This window comes from Cydia strobilella, chromosome 5, assembly GCF_947568885.1.
Source record: "Cydia strobilella chromosome 5, ilCydStro3.1, whole genome shotgun sequence".
Classification (NCBI taxonomy): domain Eukaryota; kingdom Metazoa; phylum Arthropoda; class Insecta; order Lepidoptera; family Tortricidae; genus Cydia; species Cydia strobilella.
Genome location: NC_086045.1, coordinates 19922268 through 19942391, shown reverse-complemented (window position 1 = coordinate 19942391; position 20124 = coordinate 19922268). Strand labels below are relative to the sequence as shown.

Sequence of the window (20124 nt, the reverse complement as noted above, 5' to 3'; positions counted from 1 at the left end):
ATCTTTACATTCGGACAAGATGAAACTCAATAGGTAATGCCAGAAATGGTTCTGGCAGGTACTTGCTGGCCTTTTACGCCCCCTAAAGGTCGGAAGCCGCGATTAGCCTGCGTTTGAAGTTTTTATGGCCAGTCGTTCTCAGAATAATGTGCCGCTCAAATTCAAATTTCTAAGAGGAGCTTTACCAAATGTCTTGCCCTGCTGTATTAAGGGCCATATTCTTGTAGGGCAAAACAATATTTTTGTACCCTGCAGCCAGGATATAAATGTTTCATGGATAAAACCTTTACTAAAAAATGTTTATAAAATCAAATGCATATTAATAGTAATTATTTATCCTTGATTTAGAATTTAACAATGTACAGGCTTTCTAAATTTAATTCATGTACTAAATGTACGCGATAATTTTATTCATAGACGAAAGGGCGTGTTCCGTTTTATGTGGATGAATTTTAATAGACGATGATGAGATGGTCTATATGAAAATAATTGCGGTCAGGACGCAAAGACCTCGACGTGATGATATGCACCTATTCACATAATTATTATTCTCCGAAAAATGTACTCTTAATTTAGGTATTGCAAAATGCCCAGTTGCATTAATTTGATTTTATAAATTAAGGATGGGAAAGGTTATTGAGATATTTTGGAGTTTTTTTTAGGGTTCTGTCTGTACCTCAGAGGAAAAATGGAACCCTCACAGGATCACTCGTGCGTCTGTCCGTCCGTCTGTCACAACCTTAGCTTCAAAACTAGGTAATGGACCGATTGAGTTGATATTTGGTGCCTACACATATGTAAGTCGGCGACCCAAAGATGGACGTGTAACGCAAATAAACTTCCGTGAGACACAGACATATTAAATATATTGATAACGGGTCACTAACGTATTTTAAGTCGAAAAACGCTCAACATGTTTCACTCCGTACCGAGGTGTGTCCTCAGGAGCTTGCGTTGACGGTGACGGACCGGCGCAGACTGCGGGCCGCAGCCCTCCGCGCCCAATGACTCGTCGCGGGCGCCGGTGGCGGCAGGGGGGTGGGGCGAGAAACTACCCTCGTTTACTGAATTATTTACGGCGAAAGAAAAGTTTGTGATTCAGCGAAAAGTACGGGAGGCTATCGAAATTTGTCGTCATCCGAATTTTAACCATGATTGTGGTTGGTCAGTGCCTCCGAGCTGGAATACTGGTTTGGGTACGTCGGTGGACAGTGTGGACGAACCATTAGCGAATGACGTAGTGAGTGTTGTGTACAACCCATCATTTGACAATAATGAATTCTCATAATCGATTACAAGGACAATGGTGTTGCCATAACTAGAAAGACTACGTGAAGCCATTAAAGAAAAAAGGCGGGGAAAACTGTCAAAGGGTGTGTTGCTGTTGCACGACAATGCACCGGTTGCGACTGCTGCTCTTAACAGGTGCGGTTTCTAATGGTTCACCCCCCTACAGCCCGGATCTGGCCTCCAACGATTATTATTTGTTCACAAATTTAAAAAAAGAACTACGAGGAAAAAAATTGTGACGATGAAGAAGTGAAGGAGGCTATTTCGGGTCATTTTGAGGGCAAATATTTTTTGATGGTCTACATTACTCGATCTGAAAAATGCAATTAAATCGAGGGTAAATATGTTGAAATAGAAAAATACTTCTATTATAGTTTTAAATGATTCACGGTTAGTTTCACTAGACTTATATTGGCCGGGATACAGACCGTGATTACCGTGATTTCCCTGCGTCGAAATATCGGGAGCTCAAAAACAATACAAAAGGTAATCACGGTCTATATCCCGGTCAATATAAGTCTAGTGAAAATACTTCTATTGTTTTTGTTTGATTTGCAAATACTTCATTCCGCGAATATTTGTACCTCCCCTCGTATTACTAGTCACTAAGTGAATAACAAAAGCCTTACATATTTTTAAAACATTGATGTGATTTAAATATTGGCTTTTCAAGCTCGTGAATACCCACACATTTTCACCACAGCACATTCATAGCTACAGCCGTCAGTATAATATTGGCGTCCTTTAAAAGGATTGCATTCTAAAGCGTATTTGAGGTTTTATTTAAGGCAAAGTGAATTGGAAATACGTGTAAAAAACTGTGAGGTGTAGACTGTTTAGAAAACCGGTCAAGTGCGAGTTCGTTTAACTCTCGCACCGAGTGTTCCGTAGAAATTTTCAATTATTTCACTCAACTAACAAACGATTTTTGACCAGAAGTAGGTATACTAATTTGCTCGACCTAATGTACCTGCCTATTTATTTATTTTGGTTTTTCAGGGATAATTCCGTATCATGTGAGAGTTAGACCACAGGGCGGACACGCTATACATCAAAAATCACTATGTGTGAACGGCACGTCTGTACACGCGTCATACGTCATAGTGGGAGTAAGTTGCTTAAAAATAATACTGAGCGGCCGGCAAACGGCCGTCAATCTACTGTCGCGGGGCGAGGTAATTCGAGTCGGGGCGGGGCGGTGCGTGGCCGTTCTGTATGATAATACTAATACTCATTCTGTGGTTAGACCAAGAAGTCTGCAACGATTTTGTTAGCACACGCGGTGCAAGTGTTATTTATACGTCATAATTTCACTGAAGTTTCACGTTTAAAATAACACTTGCCTAGTTCTAACCGATTTCAACATTTTTTTTCTTTTATTTGAAAGATAAAGAGATAAAGATAGTTTATTATTCAAGTAGGCATATTACATTACAATGCGCTTATGAACGTCAAATAAAGCTACGCCGGCTCTAACCCTACACGAAAGGTGTCTTTAAACTCTTTGACATTTCAAGTATAATAAAAATAAGCATAAGGAAATTCGAAAAAGTTTTATGTTAACTAAAAAAATATATCAAGAATATGTGTGATTATATTTTTCCTGTAATATTTATGATAATGTTAATGCTACGTAAAAAAATAATACGGGGCTTTCAATGCGTTTGGGTTAGACTTGTTCATTGCTATTCAATGATTTATTATAACCCGAGTTAAATAATATTGTTGTAACTATTCAGTTTCAAATCTATAGCGTAAGTAGTTCTCGAGATATTTAGCGATGTGACAGACACCGACGGACAGAGTTACCTTTCTGGTACGGAACCCTAAAAACTAAACTACCAATTATTTAGAGGACATTTTCACATGTTCCATCTAAAAGCCCTTATTTCGCATTCGATGAAAAATAATAAAAATATTGGTGTGCGAACCAACTAGAGCGGTGTGGTTGGCTATAAATTGTATATTTTTTCGTAGTTAGGTTTACTATGTTTACCGGTAAATATGCCGTGATTAACTGTATTTATTTAGTTATAATCTAAATACACGGCTATAAACCAGAGGCATAATGTCATTTAATTGAGCGTTAATTAACTCAAATAACATAAATATAAACTAACTTATTTAAATAAACTTAATAAACTAAAACTACAAATATGTTAAAAATAACACTAAAATAAAAGTCATAATTATGGGTACCTATAATTGTTTTTGGCTTCCTATGGCCGACTTGCACCATTCCACTAACCCGGGGTTAAGCTGATAAACCGTTAACCTAGTGTCAAATTGTATTGGTAACCATGGTAACTCCAGGTTTAACCGGTTAACCCCGGGTTAGTACATGGTGCAAGTGGCCCTAATAGGTAGTTCTAGTTCATAACAATTTTAATTACTTAAGTAGGTACATACATTTAAAGTAGATCCTTATGATTATAATCATCATAGATTATCTGTAGCCGTTGTTTAATTTGCTTCATTTTACTAGTTATTTATATTATCCACTTACGTATTTCATGATATTTATGCTGTTTTTGTGGCACTCTTGATATCCGAACTTTGATTGCGTTGTGTACAGACACAACGCAATCAAAGTTCGGATATCAAGAGTGCCACGGAATTTAGACATTTTCAACGAAGTATTTTTTTATTCCAATTTAATTTATTCACAAATAATCAAATACAACGATAATCCGCCAAATACTTCGTCGCAAATAAGTCAATTTGAAGTAATTTACCTTGTCTCTCCGTAACTGATCAAGATGACCTACTTTTCTTAAGTTAACCTACGAAAAGTACCTACGCTCTGCCCTGCTTTATTAATTTCTGTTAGACACGTGATGGATTAAGGTACATTTATTATTCTACTTGAAATTTATTATGTAGTTATGGAATACATTCTCATAATATATATCCCGACTTAAGCCTGCTTGACTAAAACTTCTAAATTAATATTTTTTATGTTATCTGAATGTTTAGATAAGGTCGAACCAAGAACTATGTTAACATTTGTAACCGTTATCCGTATATGATAAATAAATAAATAAATCCGTTTATAAAAGACAACATAGGTCCACACATTACAATGTAACAAAGCATAATTACAATTAAATAAATTAAATTAAATTAAAAACAGAACAGAATGATGTATTATTTGTACCTATAGTAGTAAAGTTAATTAAATTATCACCTAAGAGAAGCCAAAGTTACATATTTAGATATAGTAATTAATCATTTATCTTCTGAACAATAATATATGTAGGTCACTTCAATCGCCATAGACTAATTGTATAATAAGTGCTCGACATGCTAATGCCCAATAAATAGATGACACCCTGCAGTCACCTCTATTGACAAAGACTTAACTTTAAAGTGAAATGACCACCACCAACCAACCCTTAAGACAAGGCGCAACCCTTCTACACGCGCGTACCTTACGGATATCGGTGGCCACGTCGCGTCGGCGGGGATTTATGATACGATATTTTAATTTCGCCGGTGACAGCACGCACCCGCCCGGCCCCGCTAAAGCCCGCACGTCCGACCTGTATTTGATATTTTTATAGCCCCTTCACATTATCATGAGATATTACGGACCGATTTAAATATGAATGAATATTGCCTGGCGATTGCATTTCTTCTACAGAAATCCAGATAGGTACAGATTCATTTTACAATTCTCTGAAATTAAACAATACCTACTAGCTGGATTGATAGTGCACTACACCGTTTTTTTTACCCCTGACCCTTTGCACCCAGCAGCACTCCAGGCGTTCCATGTCTTGAGCTGCCTCCATCATACACTACCAGCGCCGCGTTGAGCGAATGTTACCGCTGACTCGTTGCATCCAGCAGCCCTCCAGGTCTTGAGCTGCCTCCACCATACACTACCCGGCACACTGAGTGAGTGTTAGAAGAGTGGAGAAGAGTAGAGAAGAGGAGGACTTCGGGAATAAAAACTATTCTACACCCTTCCCAACAATTGAGACTATCTCCATATCAAATTTCATTCAAATCGGTTTTATTGGGTCCCATACAAATTTCCACCCCCATTTTCACCCCCTTTAGGGTTGATTTCTGGGGTAAAACCTATCCTATGTCCTTCCCCAGGACTCTAACTATGTCCATACCTAATTTCATCTTAATCGGTTCAGCTGTTTTTGATTCCCCATACAAATTTCCACCCCCCTTCTCACTCCCTTAATCCCCCTATGTCTATGACTATCCCCTATGACTTCTAGGATAAAAAGTACTCTATGTCCTTCCCCGGGACTCAAACTATCTGTATACCAAATTTCAACAAAATCGGTACAGCTGTTTAAGGGTGAAGAGGTAACAGACAGACAGACATACATAGACAGACATACAGACAGACAGACACACTTTCGCATTTTCAATATTAGTTATGGATTATGGATATATTTTTGAAAACGAAATAAGTGTAGCTTTACGACTATATTTTTTGTTTTGAGATTTCTGTTATACTTACTTTAAAAAAAGGTAATTATAAAAAATAAAACAAAAATACGTGTTTTAGTCGTTTCTATTTTATTCTTTTTTTTGTTAGAAAGTGCATTGTTTTTGTCATAAAAATTGATTCCTTATCGAAAACGATATAACGAATGCCCTAATATGTATAGTTTTATAGAAATTTTGCTTCAATTGAAGCACGGCAGCGTCGATCTTCGCCCTCCTCCCCCCACTAAATGCGCCGATGGCTCCCGGTCTGAATCTACTCGAAACCAGGTAAGAATCAACTGTGTCAAGTTTCAGCGCATAGTCACAAAGTGCAATGTTCCATACAACGGCGTGCACTATCAAACCAGCTGTACCTACCTCGGATAATTCCTTTTGTATCATCCAGTGTAAAATTGGCACATTTCCAGTTGGTGGGCTACGATCACACTAACTTAGATATAACGAAACAGGCTATTAGAAATGGCCATAATGGCCGCGAGTTATCCAAGTAAGTATGTGAAATTCTCACTTTCGTGTGTGGCATTAATTTCCAACATCAAGCGAGCGCGCAACTTACATCATTTAAGCAAAACTTTGTTGAGCTCATACGGAAATTCTTCCCTTAAGCTCTGTAAAATATTTGACACCACCCATTATGATTATCATAATTTCTGAAATTCGCACATTCGATAAATAGGGGATATTACTGCAATGTTCTGACACCAGAGTGCAGCACTAGCCTTTTGAGTAAACCATAGAGTTACTTATACATATATACCTATATACTTAACAGGTTTTGGACAAGTTTTCAGAGATAATAAAATATGACATTGATGCATCAAGGTGGAGCTCATACGGAAATTCTTCCCTTAAGCTCTGTAAAATATTTGACACCACCCATTATGATTATCATAATTTCTGAAATTCGCACATTCGATAAATAGGGGATATTACTGCAATGTTCTGACACCAGAGTGCAGCACTAGCCTTTTGAGTAAACCATAGAGTTACTTATACATATATACCTATATACTTAACAGGTTTTGGACAAGTTTTCAGAGATAATAAAATATGACATTGATGCATCAAGGTGGTTTGTTCACAGAGGACCTACCGGGAAACGCGAATCTGAAATTTCGCTATCTGCCTCTTTATCGCTCGAATATGCAAGTGACAGAGATGTTAGATAACGTCATTTCGATTTCTTGTTTCGCAATAGACCCTTAAGTCAGATTGTGGTAGTGGCGCCAGGGCGCCATCTACACACAGTTTCGCGTAAGTTTCATTCCGTAGAAATATAACTTTTTAATGTTATGGAACTTATGGAAATCCAGTGAAATCATTCAGTTCGTTGTATTGTTTAATTTATTTAAAATGAATTTTCTTTATTGTTATTTATTTTAATGATAGAAAATGTATTTTCCTTTTTTTAACTGTTTCTGACGTGTAATGTTTTGTGTGCATTTACGAAATAAATGATTATGATTATTATTAAAAAAGTTTCGAGCGCAATTATTGTGACAATAAAGGGGGTTTTCAGGAAAAATAGTCCCGTCTACTTTTTTTTGAAAAACCATCAACTTTTGGGTTATATAGACTCAGAATCACAAGTACTATCAAATGAGACAAAGAAAAAAAACCGGCCAAGTGCGAATCGGACTCACGCACCGAGGGTTCTGTACATTACACAATTTAAACAACGTATTTTTTATGTGAAACGTGAGTGAAAGGTAAATTGCGGTTTACGATTTATGACGTATTTAAAAAACTACTTACTAGATCTCGTTTAAACCAATTTTCGGTGAAAGTTTGCATGGTAATGTACATCATATATTTTTTTTAGTTTTATCATTATCTTATTTTAAAAGTTACAGGGGGGGGGGCACACACATTTTACCACTTTGGAAGTGTGTCTCGCGCAAACTATTCAGTTTAGAAAAAAAGGATATTAGAAACCTCAATATCATTTTTGAAGACCTATCCATACATAGATACCCCACACGTATGGGTTTAATGAAAAAAAAGTTTTTGAGTTTCAGTTCATGGTATGGGGAACCCCCAAAATGTTTTTTAGGGTAAAAACGGGACCCAATTACTAAGACTCCGCTGTCCGTCTGTCTGTCACCAGGCTGTATCGCATGAACCGTGATAGCTAGACAGTTTAAATTTTCACAGATGATGTATTTCTGTGGCCGCTATAACAACAAATACTATAACAATATATTACGGAACCCTCGGTGCGCGAGTCCGATTCGCACTTTGCCGGTTCTTTTATTTATTTATTTTTGTGTGAAATTCTTAATGCGGTTCACAGAATACATCTACTTACCAAGTTTCAACAGTATAGTTCTTATAGTTTCGGAAAAAAGTGGCTGTGACATACGGATGGACAGACAGACAGACATGACGAATCCATAAGGGTTCCGTAAGAAGTGTCCCCAGTTTTTCAAACAAATTTTGGGTGTCAGTTTTGTAACGGTCCATACAAAATGTACCTATGTGAAAATATGTTACAAAACTGACATTTTTGGGACATTCTTTTTCTTTTAAATCGATAGTCCTCGTGATTCAGAGTAGAAATAACCTGAAAGTTGATAGATTTTCAAAAAAGTAAATTATACACTTTTAAGTAAAATGCCCTAAAATGCCCGATACGTCCATGGAACAAAGTCATTAAAAGTATAATGAAAACAAATTATGGTCGAATTTGTTGTTTGTGAGGTGCTAAATAATGTACCGTCCACATTTGCTTTTAAATTATATTTTATGGTGTTGACATTATCGAACCACACCGGTCGGTAACGACGAAACAGTCCCAAGTTGTTAAGCTGAAAGGGTTCGTACATTATGATTGTTATAGGCAAAAGGTTCACTTTATTGTCCTAATGTTGTGCCTTCACGTTATCATCATTTAAGGCTCGTCGAGGGCGCCAGGCCTGGAACCACTGCGGTATTTAAGTTTTAGTACCTTATATATTTTAACTTGAGATTTACGATAGGAATCATTTATCGGCTACTATCTAAGACATCTAAATATTATTTTGATGACACAAATAAACGTGAAAATAAAACTATAATACTACAATAAACTCCAATAAAATATTAGATATTTTTCAATAGTAGGTGGTTGAAAGGGATGAAAGGCACCCTTTTCTATCGAGGTAGTTTTATATGTAGTTTGTATAGAGTTAGACTGAAATTGTGCCTTTCACCCAAGTTAAACACTGCTTTTAATTTCGAATACGAGAAAATTAAATTACATGTGCACTAAAAAAAACTTTAGTAGGTATTTGTTTTTAAAGGGTACCTTTAATTAACAATTTAGTTAAAAATAATGATTATCAGAATGGAAATTGTACGATAGACCCAATTAAACCCAACATTTTTATTGCTTATCTATAAAAAAAAAAGAAAAAAACGTACAAAGAAAATGCAGTGCTCTAGAGCAGAAACGTATCATTTATTATTATTTATCTCCACGGGACTTAATCGCGTAAAGTAGTTTTAAATTTAACTACTTTACGCGATTAAGTCCCGTGGAGATAAATAATAATGAGTAAAAATCGTGAAAGTTTAAATCAACGTATCATTTATTGCACACTTTTTAGAACAATAACTAATACAACTACCCACTTTCAGAGCATGAGAAATTAAAAGGTTTTTTATTAGTAAAGTTCTACTGCCAAATGAGATATTCTTATGTAAATACATAGGTAGGTAAACTAACTATAATAAGTAGGTGATATGTGAGGAATCTTCAATATAGAACACGAGGTAAATATGTCATATCCATTTAACAATGATTAAGATTTCTTGCGATTTCAATTTGTAAAGTAATCTTGACGTAGTTTGAACTAGTTTAAATGTACAGTCAGCAATACTATTAGCTTAGCACTTAAATAGTCTTGCTGGCTGTACATCAGAATTGGCACAGTAGACAAATACCTAATTACTAATTTGTTACAACATATTTCCGTCAACTTTTACCACACCATACATCAAAACTACATATATGTATTGTGTAAAGTAAAACTTTATAGCAAGCCCGCGCATGCTGCGAGTGGACAGCTATTAGTATAACCGGGTTTTAACGTTATCAGATGACGTCTCCCCTGGGTCTGTAAATATGCCGCGATTAGCCGGGCCTGCGGCTATACGAACCTCACTATTCAAAGCATTTACCGCACTCGAAATGTTCGCACATTTTACGGCCCAATTTGACTCGAAACAATGATAGGATGTGACGCCATCGTCGTTTTTCTGATAATGAGGTTGATAGAGGTACGGAACTCTATTCAGATAGTCATTTCTTGATATCAATTTGTTATTACTATCTGAACCTCACGGTCGTCGCAGTTCCGATTTGTCTTTCAGTTTGATCGTGACATCACATCAGTAACGATGTTGGTACTTGACACACAGTCACCTGACACTGACACCAAGTAGTGTCGGTGTCGAAGTTTCAGAAATGTCAGTGTCAAGTGTCGCCCGTTAGAGCGTGACCTTACCAAATGCAAGTTAATTATAAGATGTAGTGTTTTGAAAAGATGTGTCCCGCCGAGTTTGTTGCCGGTCCCATATTGGGATACCCTCCTCGAATTGAGAGGGGATTTAAATTTTCTCGAGGCAGAGGTGTAGGCTTAGAGCCGGCGTAGCTTTATTTGACGTTCATAAGCGCATTGTAATATACCTCTATCTTTATCTTTAGTGTCTTGAGTGGCATTTTCAAGTGTCGATGTCGCCCAAGGATGACACAGCCATGTATTTCGAATGTCGGAGACGGAGTATCAGGAGTCTCGGTGTCCAAGATCCGTCAGAAGGCGACACTGTCATGAGTCAAGAGCGATTGTGTCAGGAGCTGTCTCCGGTTCAAGGATGGCACTGCCAAGTGCCTCGAACGTCGGTTTCGAAGTGTCTATCCATCGTGTGACTTAGCAAAGTAAAAAACCGGCCAAGTGCGAGTTGGACTCGCAAACGAAGGGTTCCGTACCATTCCGCCAAAAACGGCAAAAAAATCACGTTTGTTGTATGGGAGCCTCACTTAAATATTTATTTTATTCTGTTTTTAGTATTTGTTATTATATCGGCAATAGAAATAAATCATCTGTGAAAATTTCAACTGTCTAGCTATCACGGTTCATGAGATACAGCCTGGTGACAGACGGACAGACAGACAGACGGACGGACAGCGGAGTCTTTGTAATAGGGTCCCGTTTTTACCCTTTGGGTACGGAAACCCTAAAAAGAAGCGGACCGAAGCCCCCAAACCCGAGTAATCTAAGCTTTAAAAGCTAGTACTTCAGCTATAGTATATATATGTATATATTGCCACTCTATATCAACCTATTGTGTTTCCATTCGAATCAGACCTCTGTGAAACTTTTTCTGGCGCGCCTCTAGGTTAAAGGACGTTATCGATAATACAATGATTCCCCCATGTCTTTTGTGGCAACAAGTTGATGAAATATTTGCTCAATCGCGTGTATAGTTCCCAGCATTCGTACTCACAATATTTCGTAGGTAAAAAAGGCAATATTTGGTAAATACGATAGTAATGTCTAATAATGTCAGGCAGCATTTCGAAGTGGCAGCATTTCGTCGAGTCGCCCTTTGGTATTGTCATATTTTAATCCATCTCGCTCGCATATAAAATAAAAACGGGTCAAGTGGGAGTCGGACTCGCGCACGAAGGGTTCCGTATCATTACGCAAAAAAATGCCCCTTTAAATATTTATATTATATGTTGCTATAGCGGCAACAGAAATACATCATCTGTGAAAATTTCAACTGTCTAGCTATCACAGCCTGGTGACAGACGGACAGACAGACAGCGTCGTCTTAGTAATAGGGTCCCGTTTTTACCCTTTCGGCCTTTTAAAAAGAGCAAGATGTGCGAGCGAGTCATGCAAAAATGATATCAAATACAAATCAGGTTTGTAAAGTTCGAATCGGCGTCATAGTTTCATTTATTTCCCTTCACTCAAATCACTGGACTGAAATAATAACAGAACATTCGATATCAACTCAGCAATACATTTCCAGGCAACCTGTTATTTTTAAGAAAATATTTATACTGTTTCTCTATAAATATTTCTATACAAGTATAAAGTGACCCGGTCGAGTCTATCTGTATTGTGTATTGTATTGTATTTCGGGCGATTTTCCGCAACTCGACGACTGACGCCTATTTTGCGTGACACAGTCTATCTGAATATATATCTAAATACTTGTTTATAAACATACATACATATAATCACGCCTATTTCCCGGAAGGGTAGGCAGAGACCACGGACTTCCACTTGCTACGATCCTGACATACCTCTTTCGCTTCGTTCACTTTCATAACATTCCTAATACAGGCTCGCCGATTTAGGGTGCTCTTGACCTGGCCTTTCTTCAGGATTTCCCCGATCTGATCAGAGAAAGTCCGCGGAGGTCTGCCCCTTCCAACTCCCGTTTCTACCTTTACCCGTGGGACGTCACGTATCTTTACTATTTCATATCTAGTAAATCTCTAATTCATTTCCCGAATCGCACTGCTAGTATCTAACCCATATATAGTGCAAGTGGCTCTTATTGGACTAGATTGATTTGTGTAAGATTGTCCAGCACGTCCAGTTTTGTGTAAGATTGTCCAGCACGTCCAGTTTTGTGTAAGATTGTCCAGCATGTCCAGTTTTGTGTAAGATTGTCCAGCACGTCTAGTTTTGTGTAAGATTGTCCAGCACGTCCAGTATAATCCAATCAAGTTCGCAGAGTTGTTTTTCTTGGATGAGGACAAGCTGATCCTAATACCAAGATATTTATTTATTATGCCTGCAAATTCCTATTTACATTGATCGACTTATTAAATAACTTTTCAATATTTAGTATTGAAAACGTATTTAGTTTACTAATTTAGGTAGAATTACTTTTGACAAAAAATATCTACACTCTTTTGTGCTGGTTCTCCCGATTTACCTACTCGGTCAACGCCCTATACTATATAGCTGGGGAGCCGGCGATGCTAAATGTGTAGTTACTCGAGCGTCGTAGAGAAAAGGTTATATAAAGTTTTCTTTTCCAGCGAGCAGGAAAGCGTCTACAGATTTTTTTGAAATTTCGGGGGTTTCGGGGGGTTGGTGGAGGGTTAAAAAAATCGTTGAGTAGATTGTGGATTTGGTCGTTTTGGTCTAAGTTAATGCTATAATTTTTCTATAACTATATTTATTTTTCTTATAACAATTAACAAAAACAAACATAATAAAACTTAACCTAAAGGTAAAAAATATGGCCTAAATCGCCGTCAACGGGCAAGATGCCCAGAAGGCTGGCCGTATTTCCTCCTTTCTATAACTGAATATAACACTTATTTGTACGCATTTCCTTAATCTGATGACCACAATTTCGACGCCCGATTTTCACATTGAAACCGTCAGATTAAGGAAATGCGTACAAATAATTGTAAGATTTAATAATAGGACAATTATAGCATTAATTTGGGCTAAAATGACCAAATCACAATTTGCTTAACGATTTGTTGAACCCGCCACCAACTACTCAACATAGACGGCTAAAATTGGTAAAGGTAGACTCCACGGGGTAGGAAGATATCACTCATATCTTAATCTTACCTGATCGAGTAACTACAAAAATCCCCTCTTGGGCTCCCCGACCAATAGGAACAGCGCCGCTGAGCGGAATTAGCATCGCAGTCACTTCTATTCAACAACAGAATGAGTCATTAATCTTCCCCGATGTGATTGCGGGCCGAAATTTGCGTCATTCAATCGGCCCGAAATGCGCAATTGAACTTTTAACTGTTTGATATTTTAATCTAGCTCGGGAATTGGGTAAATATAACAGCTACTGGATTATCTTTTGTTGTTAATTAGTCAAAATTAGGTCAAAAACTACTGCATATTATGGGAAAGCGAAGTCATCTTTTTTGTGTGACTTTCATTTACTTATGTTATGAACTTATTCGCAAGGAAACAAATACACAATCAAAACTAAAACGTAATGAAACGAACCGTAAGCAGAAGAGTGAATAAGCATGTATGCCAACTTTATAAATACCTAGTTATTGAGTATTGACTATGAAATTGTATTTTTATTTAAAGGGACCTAACCACGTAAACTTAGATTAATTTATGGGTACCATTAATTATTGAGTATTGACTACGATATTGTATTTTTATTTAAAGGGACCTAACCACGTAAACTTAAATTAATTTATGGGTACCATTAATTATTGAGTATTGACTACGATATTGTATTTTTATTTAAAGGGACCTAACCACGTAAACTTAAATTAATTTATTGGTACCATTAAGTCCATTAATTTTGTGTAATAAACGTAAATCAAACATAACATGAAGTAACATGTTGTTCATATTTGTTACATAATAATAAAAAGAGAAAGTTATCAATTTTTAGGGTTCCGTAGTCAATTAGAAACCCTTATAGTTTCGCCATATCCGTCTGTCTGTCCGTTCGCGGCTTTGCTCCGTGATCTTAAGTGCTAGAATTGCTAGAAAGCTGTAATTTGGCATGAATACATTAAGTCATGCATGGCGACAGAACGGTAAAATAAAAACTACGAAAAAAACATTAGGGTACGTCCCATATTCGTATTCATACTCCATTAATCATAAAATTACAAATTTTACACGTAAAAAGTCATTAATATTCATATAATTAGGTCGATGTCAATTGAATTACAATTCATTAAACATACAAAACACCGCCGACATACGAAACACACGAAACATACGAAAGGTTTTTTTTTAATTTATTTTTTTCTTTAACCTAATGGTTTGGGGTATCGTTGGATAAATCTTTAAAAACGAATAAGGGTCTCATAACCAATTTTTGAAAGTGAATATTTTCGGAAATAATCGCTCCGAAAGAAAAATTTAACTTGAACCATGGGTCCGAAAAATATGATAAAAATCGTAAAACAAATGCTTAATTTTTTTTTTATTTGCCTTCTTTGGTGTCCCACTGCTGGGCAAAGGCCTCCCCTCGTTTTCTCCACTCGACCCTGTCATCGGCATTTTCCCACCATTTGGGGTAGAATGCGTCCAAGTCGTCCCGCCATCTCCTTTTTGGTCTGCCTGAACCCCGGCCTGCACCGTCTATGGTGCTCCGTGGGTTCCACTCAGTAACCATTTTGGCCCACCTTTCCGGGCTTAATAAATACTTTCAATAAAAACTATGGCGAACATAATCGGTCCAGCCGTTTTTGAATTATTGCAAAGTCTTTTTTATCTTAGTAAAAAGACGTACAAAGTGCTGCGAAGGTGCTCCCTTATGCTTGTCATGTATATCATGATACTTACTAATAGCCCCCGTTGAGCCTATTCTGGTTAAATGGTAACTACGGAACCCTACACTAAGCATTGCCCGACATGCGCTTGGCCGATTTTTAATATCACAAAAAGAGTCTCAACGTAAAAATGGATGCCTTACTCCCTTTAATATAAAAATGTGAGTACTGGGCTGAACATCATGAATGCCCTTATGTAAAATGCCAAGCAATAATACGAGGCCTGCACCGCCTTATGCATAAACATTGCACTTCCTCTGTCTTGCAGGAGGCTACAAGCGACGAGTGCTCTTTATAACTTGAGCATCGTCACGAGCGAGCGCTAGTCAGTACTTTGGCCATTATGTTATGGCACACTAAGGCAACAAATCTTCCCCTTAAGTAAAACTGAACACTATAGTAACTACAAGTACTCTGGGAAACCCACTTTGTCAGCAGAAAAAGGTGCGAAATTCTAATGAACTATGGGAGGACAAGACAATCCTTCGCACCTAATTTTTTTGAATTGCCGCCTTTTTCTACTGACGGAAATGGCTTGCCAAACTATAAATATAAGTGTTAAATATTTCTTGCTTATGTTGGTAATAATGCTTTCCTAGCGAATGAATATTCCCGACAGAGCAGCTTGCACTGAACGTTCAATAAAGCCGAGCATTCGATATTCAAATTCGAGCGATCACTGGCTGAATGGAAGTTTCTGGACTGAACTGGAGCATAAACAGTGCGTACTTGAAAAGTGCATGAGCGAGAAGTAGCCCGTTGAGGGCGCTCCACGGGGCCAGAGATCGTTAAGGCTGCAGGCCCGCCGTCCGCCGGATTATTTCGTTAGGCATACAGACCGAAACAAAACTTATCTAGTGCCTTCTTTTTTTTAGGAACGTAACGTACCATGTCACACTTCAATGTAGCGTAGCAACAAAGTTAAATCTGTTTCATTTCATTTACTATGAATAGTTCATGTTTACGACTACATAAAAGAAGTAAGTTACTGTTTTGTCGCTTATGAAACTATTTGATAAATATATTTAGATTTAATTTTGAATCGCCACCAAAACTGCACTTGCTTAATCACTTCTTCTCCCTATATTGGTTTAGGTATGCCAATATTTACCTACCTTGATATTACAGAGACCCAGCTAAATAAACTTGAGCGCGTTCAAAACGTCTGTATAAGGTTTATATTTGGCTTTGGTAATTATGACCACTTCTCTGAATTTCGTACCCAGTTCAAAAAAATCATTGATTGCAGTTTAGTTTCTTTTTAAAAATAAAACAATGTTTCCTTTAAGTAAAATGAGCTTACTTAAGGTTTTAAGGCACTTTCCCTCCAGAGCCCAATAATTTTTCCCACCTTGTATATCATTTGAGTGTATAATTCTTTTGCGTTTTCAATATATTGAATTAATTGTATATATAATTGAGTTATTGTATATATTGGCACTACCCGTTGAAAGTAAGCCCAACCTATTTAAATGTGAAATCAAAATCCGACTTCAGTGAAGATAGGTTTAACATAAATACGTATTTATGTATGAATTAAAATGGCTTACTTACTATCGCCAGGACGCACATTCTAGGCTTTTTGATTCACCATACAAGTAGTGTGAGAGATTGGTGCAAGAGTAGATTGTTAACCAATGGAATGGAAATTTTACAACAAATTCACTTAAAATCAAAATTTTAATTGCTTTTCGTAAAAAAAGGAAAAAATTTAGAAAGTAACTTAGGGCAGAAACGTACCATTTTCTGCATACTTTTTAGAACAACAACGACCCACTTTCAGAGCATGACAAATTAAAATTATATACCGTCAAGTATGCAATTTGAGAATAATACATGGTAATATACTAAAACAGGTGCCACCGTCACCGGCCGGGAAATGTAATATCGCTGTGCAGTTATTAGTACAGGTTCTGGCAAACTGTAATTAAATAACGCCAACTAATAACGGGTCATTTTAGGATATGCACAGTCATATCCGGTTTCCAACGAAATTAGAATATAACCTCGTTGTTTTTAAATACAAGGAATGAAAGAACAACTGCTAATGTAGTAGGTACATTCATAATTAATTGTAACGATGTAAATAGGTAATGAAACAAAAGCAACGACGGTTTATAATACGTTATACAAACTTTTTGGTTCAAACACTAAATACTAGTAATTAATGTATCTCACTGTATCACTCTCACATGTATGTCACTTTTTTATCCATTAAGATAAGTAGGTATGTCCACAATAGAGAACTGTACCCAACTGCTGTAGGTACATGGCTTGTTTATACAAATTAATATTTTATGCAGTTTTTCTTACAAAGCAGAGGTGGGATGTGATTTTTTATTAAATCACTAGAACCCAGTCTTGTTTGCCTGAGCAGCGCTTTATTACATGATATTACGGGTATAATTTTATGAAATAGCTATATCACGTCTTGAATAGACTCAACATTGCGTATTTAGTGTTTCTTTGTCTGGTGCCTTTTTCAGTAGTCCCGTATCATAAGTTTGCAGATTGGTTTGTAATTCAAACTTCAAGACGGTGATAGCTAGACAGTTGAAATTTTTACAGACGATGTATTTCTATTGCCGCTATAACAACAAATACTAAAAACAAAATAAAATAAATATTTAAGTGGGCCTTCCATACAACAATCGTGATATTTTTGCCGTTTTTTGCGTAATGGTATGGAACCCTTCGTGCGCGAGTCCGACTCGCACTTGGCCGGTTTTTTTTGTATACCGCTCTTTATCTGTCATATTTAAAAATTTATCAGATCGCCCGTGACATCGCCACCTAATACAAATTTTAAAGTAGATTAGAGATGTGCTATTCACGTCACATTTTGTCATTTTCTCGAGTTGAATAGGGCCCCAGTGCGGGCGTATCGGGAACAATATTCGGTCGTGTATCGGCAGTAATTGCCTACAGTGGGCGGGACGATCGATCTGACACAAATACCTCGTTCTGGGACGCAATCACCCTGTGAACCATCAAACCTAATTGTTTCCTTCGAATGCAATTTTATTAGCTTAACTATCTTAATTAACATTGCGGATGTTTCTACCTGAGATAATGAAAGTGGCTGGCTTTTTCCCGTGGATTTATTCGCGTTAACCCACCTCCGCTACGGCATCGGCAGTTATTAAATTTTCTAGACAATTTAATCCTTAGCTATGATTTACCTATATGTGGTATAAATTTATTGGCTGGTATTTACCTGATCACCAGATATCGTAAAATTTTACGTCAGAAAAAAACATTCTTACGGCCAAAAATAGTTAATAATCACCAAAATTTAAACTTGATTTTATTGTGAAATGATAACCAAAATCAATTTTTTTTACATTTTGCTATCCTATTAAAGCAAATGACACCAAACTTATCATTATTGATCCAAAAATAGTTATTGATTAATAAGTCACATACGACTTTTTGTTTTGGAACTTCACGGTTAACGTTTGGCTACTCGCAAGCGTGTAGACATGTTGAAAACGCCAGTGTAACATGACCGTGAGATCCGTAACAACCTAAGCGTAATCGGAGAGCTTACTTAATACCGGTTTCTTTAGTCCTTGACTTGACCGCAAGTGGCCCTAACCAATTGGACCATTAGTATTTAGCTACGCAACATGTGCTACGCCGTAGCGCGTAGTAGCACGTTTCGGCTTTCGAGCCGAGCGAAAGTCATCTGCGGATCCGTTCCACATAAGAGGAAAGGACACGTCCTCACGTGACCGCTTCTCCATTCTAACATTTTCTATCCTCATTTTCGCCCGGCTGTATCTCATGAACTGTGATAACTAGACTATCCGTACTTTTTAGTATTTGTTGTTGTAGCGGCAACAGAAATACATCATCTGTGAAAATTTCAACTGTCAAGCTATCACGGTTCATGAGATACAGCTTGGTGACAGACAGACAGACGGACAGACGGACAGACGTATAGACGGACGGACAGACGGACAGCGGAGTCTTAGTAATAGGGTCCCGTTTTTACCCTTTGGGTACGGAACTTTAAAAATGGATACCAAAATAGGAAAGTTAAGTCGCGTACTTTTAATGCTTGTTTCGGATTTCAGTCGTTTCTTTCGCATTCTCCATAGTTTCACGAATCTGACAATTGTCGCCTGATAGTGACATTCACCGTACATTGCTGGCTCAACAAGCAAACATTGACACCATGCACCGTCATTAGATCAATACTCCATCTCCATCTACTCGGTGAGCTCCATCTTAGGCCCTGTCTTCACTTTCCATCAGGTGTGACTAGGGCCAATCGCCGATCAGTTTATTAAAAAAAAAAAAAAAACTTACCGACTGCAAATTATTGACAGTGTCAGAAGTCAATTGTCAAGAAACCTAATGAAATAGGCGCCAGGCAGTTTTATACAAATGTGGATGATACGGCTAAAGCCATCGCTAAATGTATGATTAACGTCAATCTGGACGTCCGTGGGAAATGCTAACACACGCTGACTTGCCAGACGTCATGTGTTTAATAACGAGGGGCGAGGACTGATTCGGACAGCTGGGTATCTCTTTGTATTTGGAGATTTTTGATTTACGAACTTGATTAAAATGTTCACGACTTCTCTCAAAATCAAATTACGCCTAACCGGGACTTGACCGCATAAAATATAGTTATAGGATCATTCTGTATTTTTATCTAATACCGTCATCCCAAAAAAAGAGTTTAATAAGTGTTTTTTTACGAGCAGGTAAATAAGATTGTCGCCTGTTATTTTATTTTTCACATTAGAAAAAAGTATACTTCTTAATAATGAAGATATGAATCTGAGCGGGAACGCTGCATTAAATATTAAAGCTATGACACACATTTTGCATACAATTGCGAGGCAGCGCTGCACTGTAAAAAGAATGTGTGCAAACGCGCACTAGAAATAGGTTAGTTTATTCCAGCAGCGACCCGCGGCAATCCGCGAGGATCGCTCTTGACCCGACAAAGAGCCCGACAAAAGCTCACAAAACAAAACACATCTCAATGATCTGAAGAAACCAGACGTTTCATTCAAACGTATAAGCACGATAAATGCGCGTTGCGCGAGGTA

General features: G+C 37.4%; 1 protein-coding gene across 1 annotated transcript in view; it reads left to right on the top strand.

The window, feature by feature from the left end:
• The first annotated feature begins 1983 nt into the window (after positions 1 to 1983).
• LOC134741586 (exosome complex component RRP43-like) overlaps positions 1984 to 20124 on the top strand; it is a 44334-nt gene continuing 26193 nt past the window's right edge. Inside the window, exon 1 of the mRNA XM_063674422.1 lies at positions 1984 to 1988. The gene's annotated coding sequence lies outside the window, so the exon portion shown is untranslated. The remainder of the gene's footprint in view (positions 1989 to 20124) is intronic.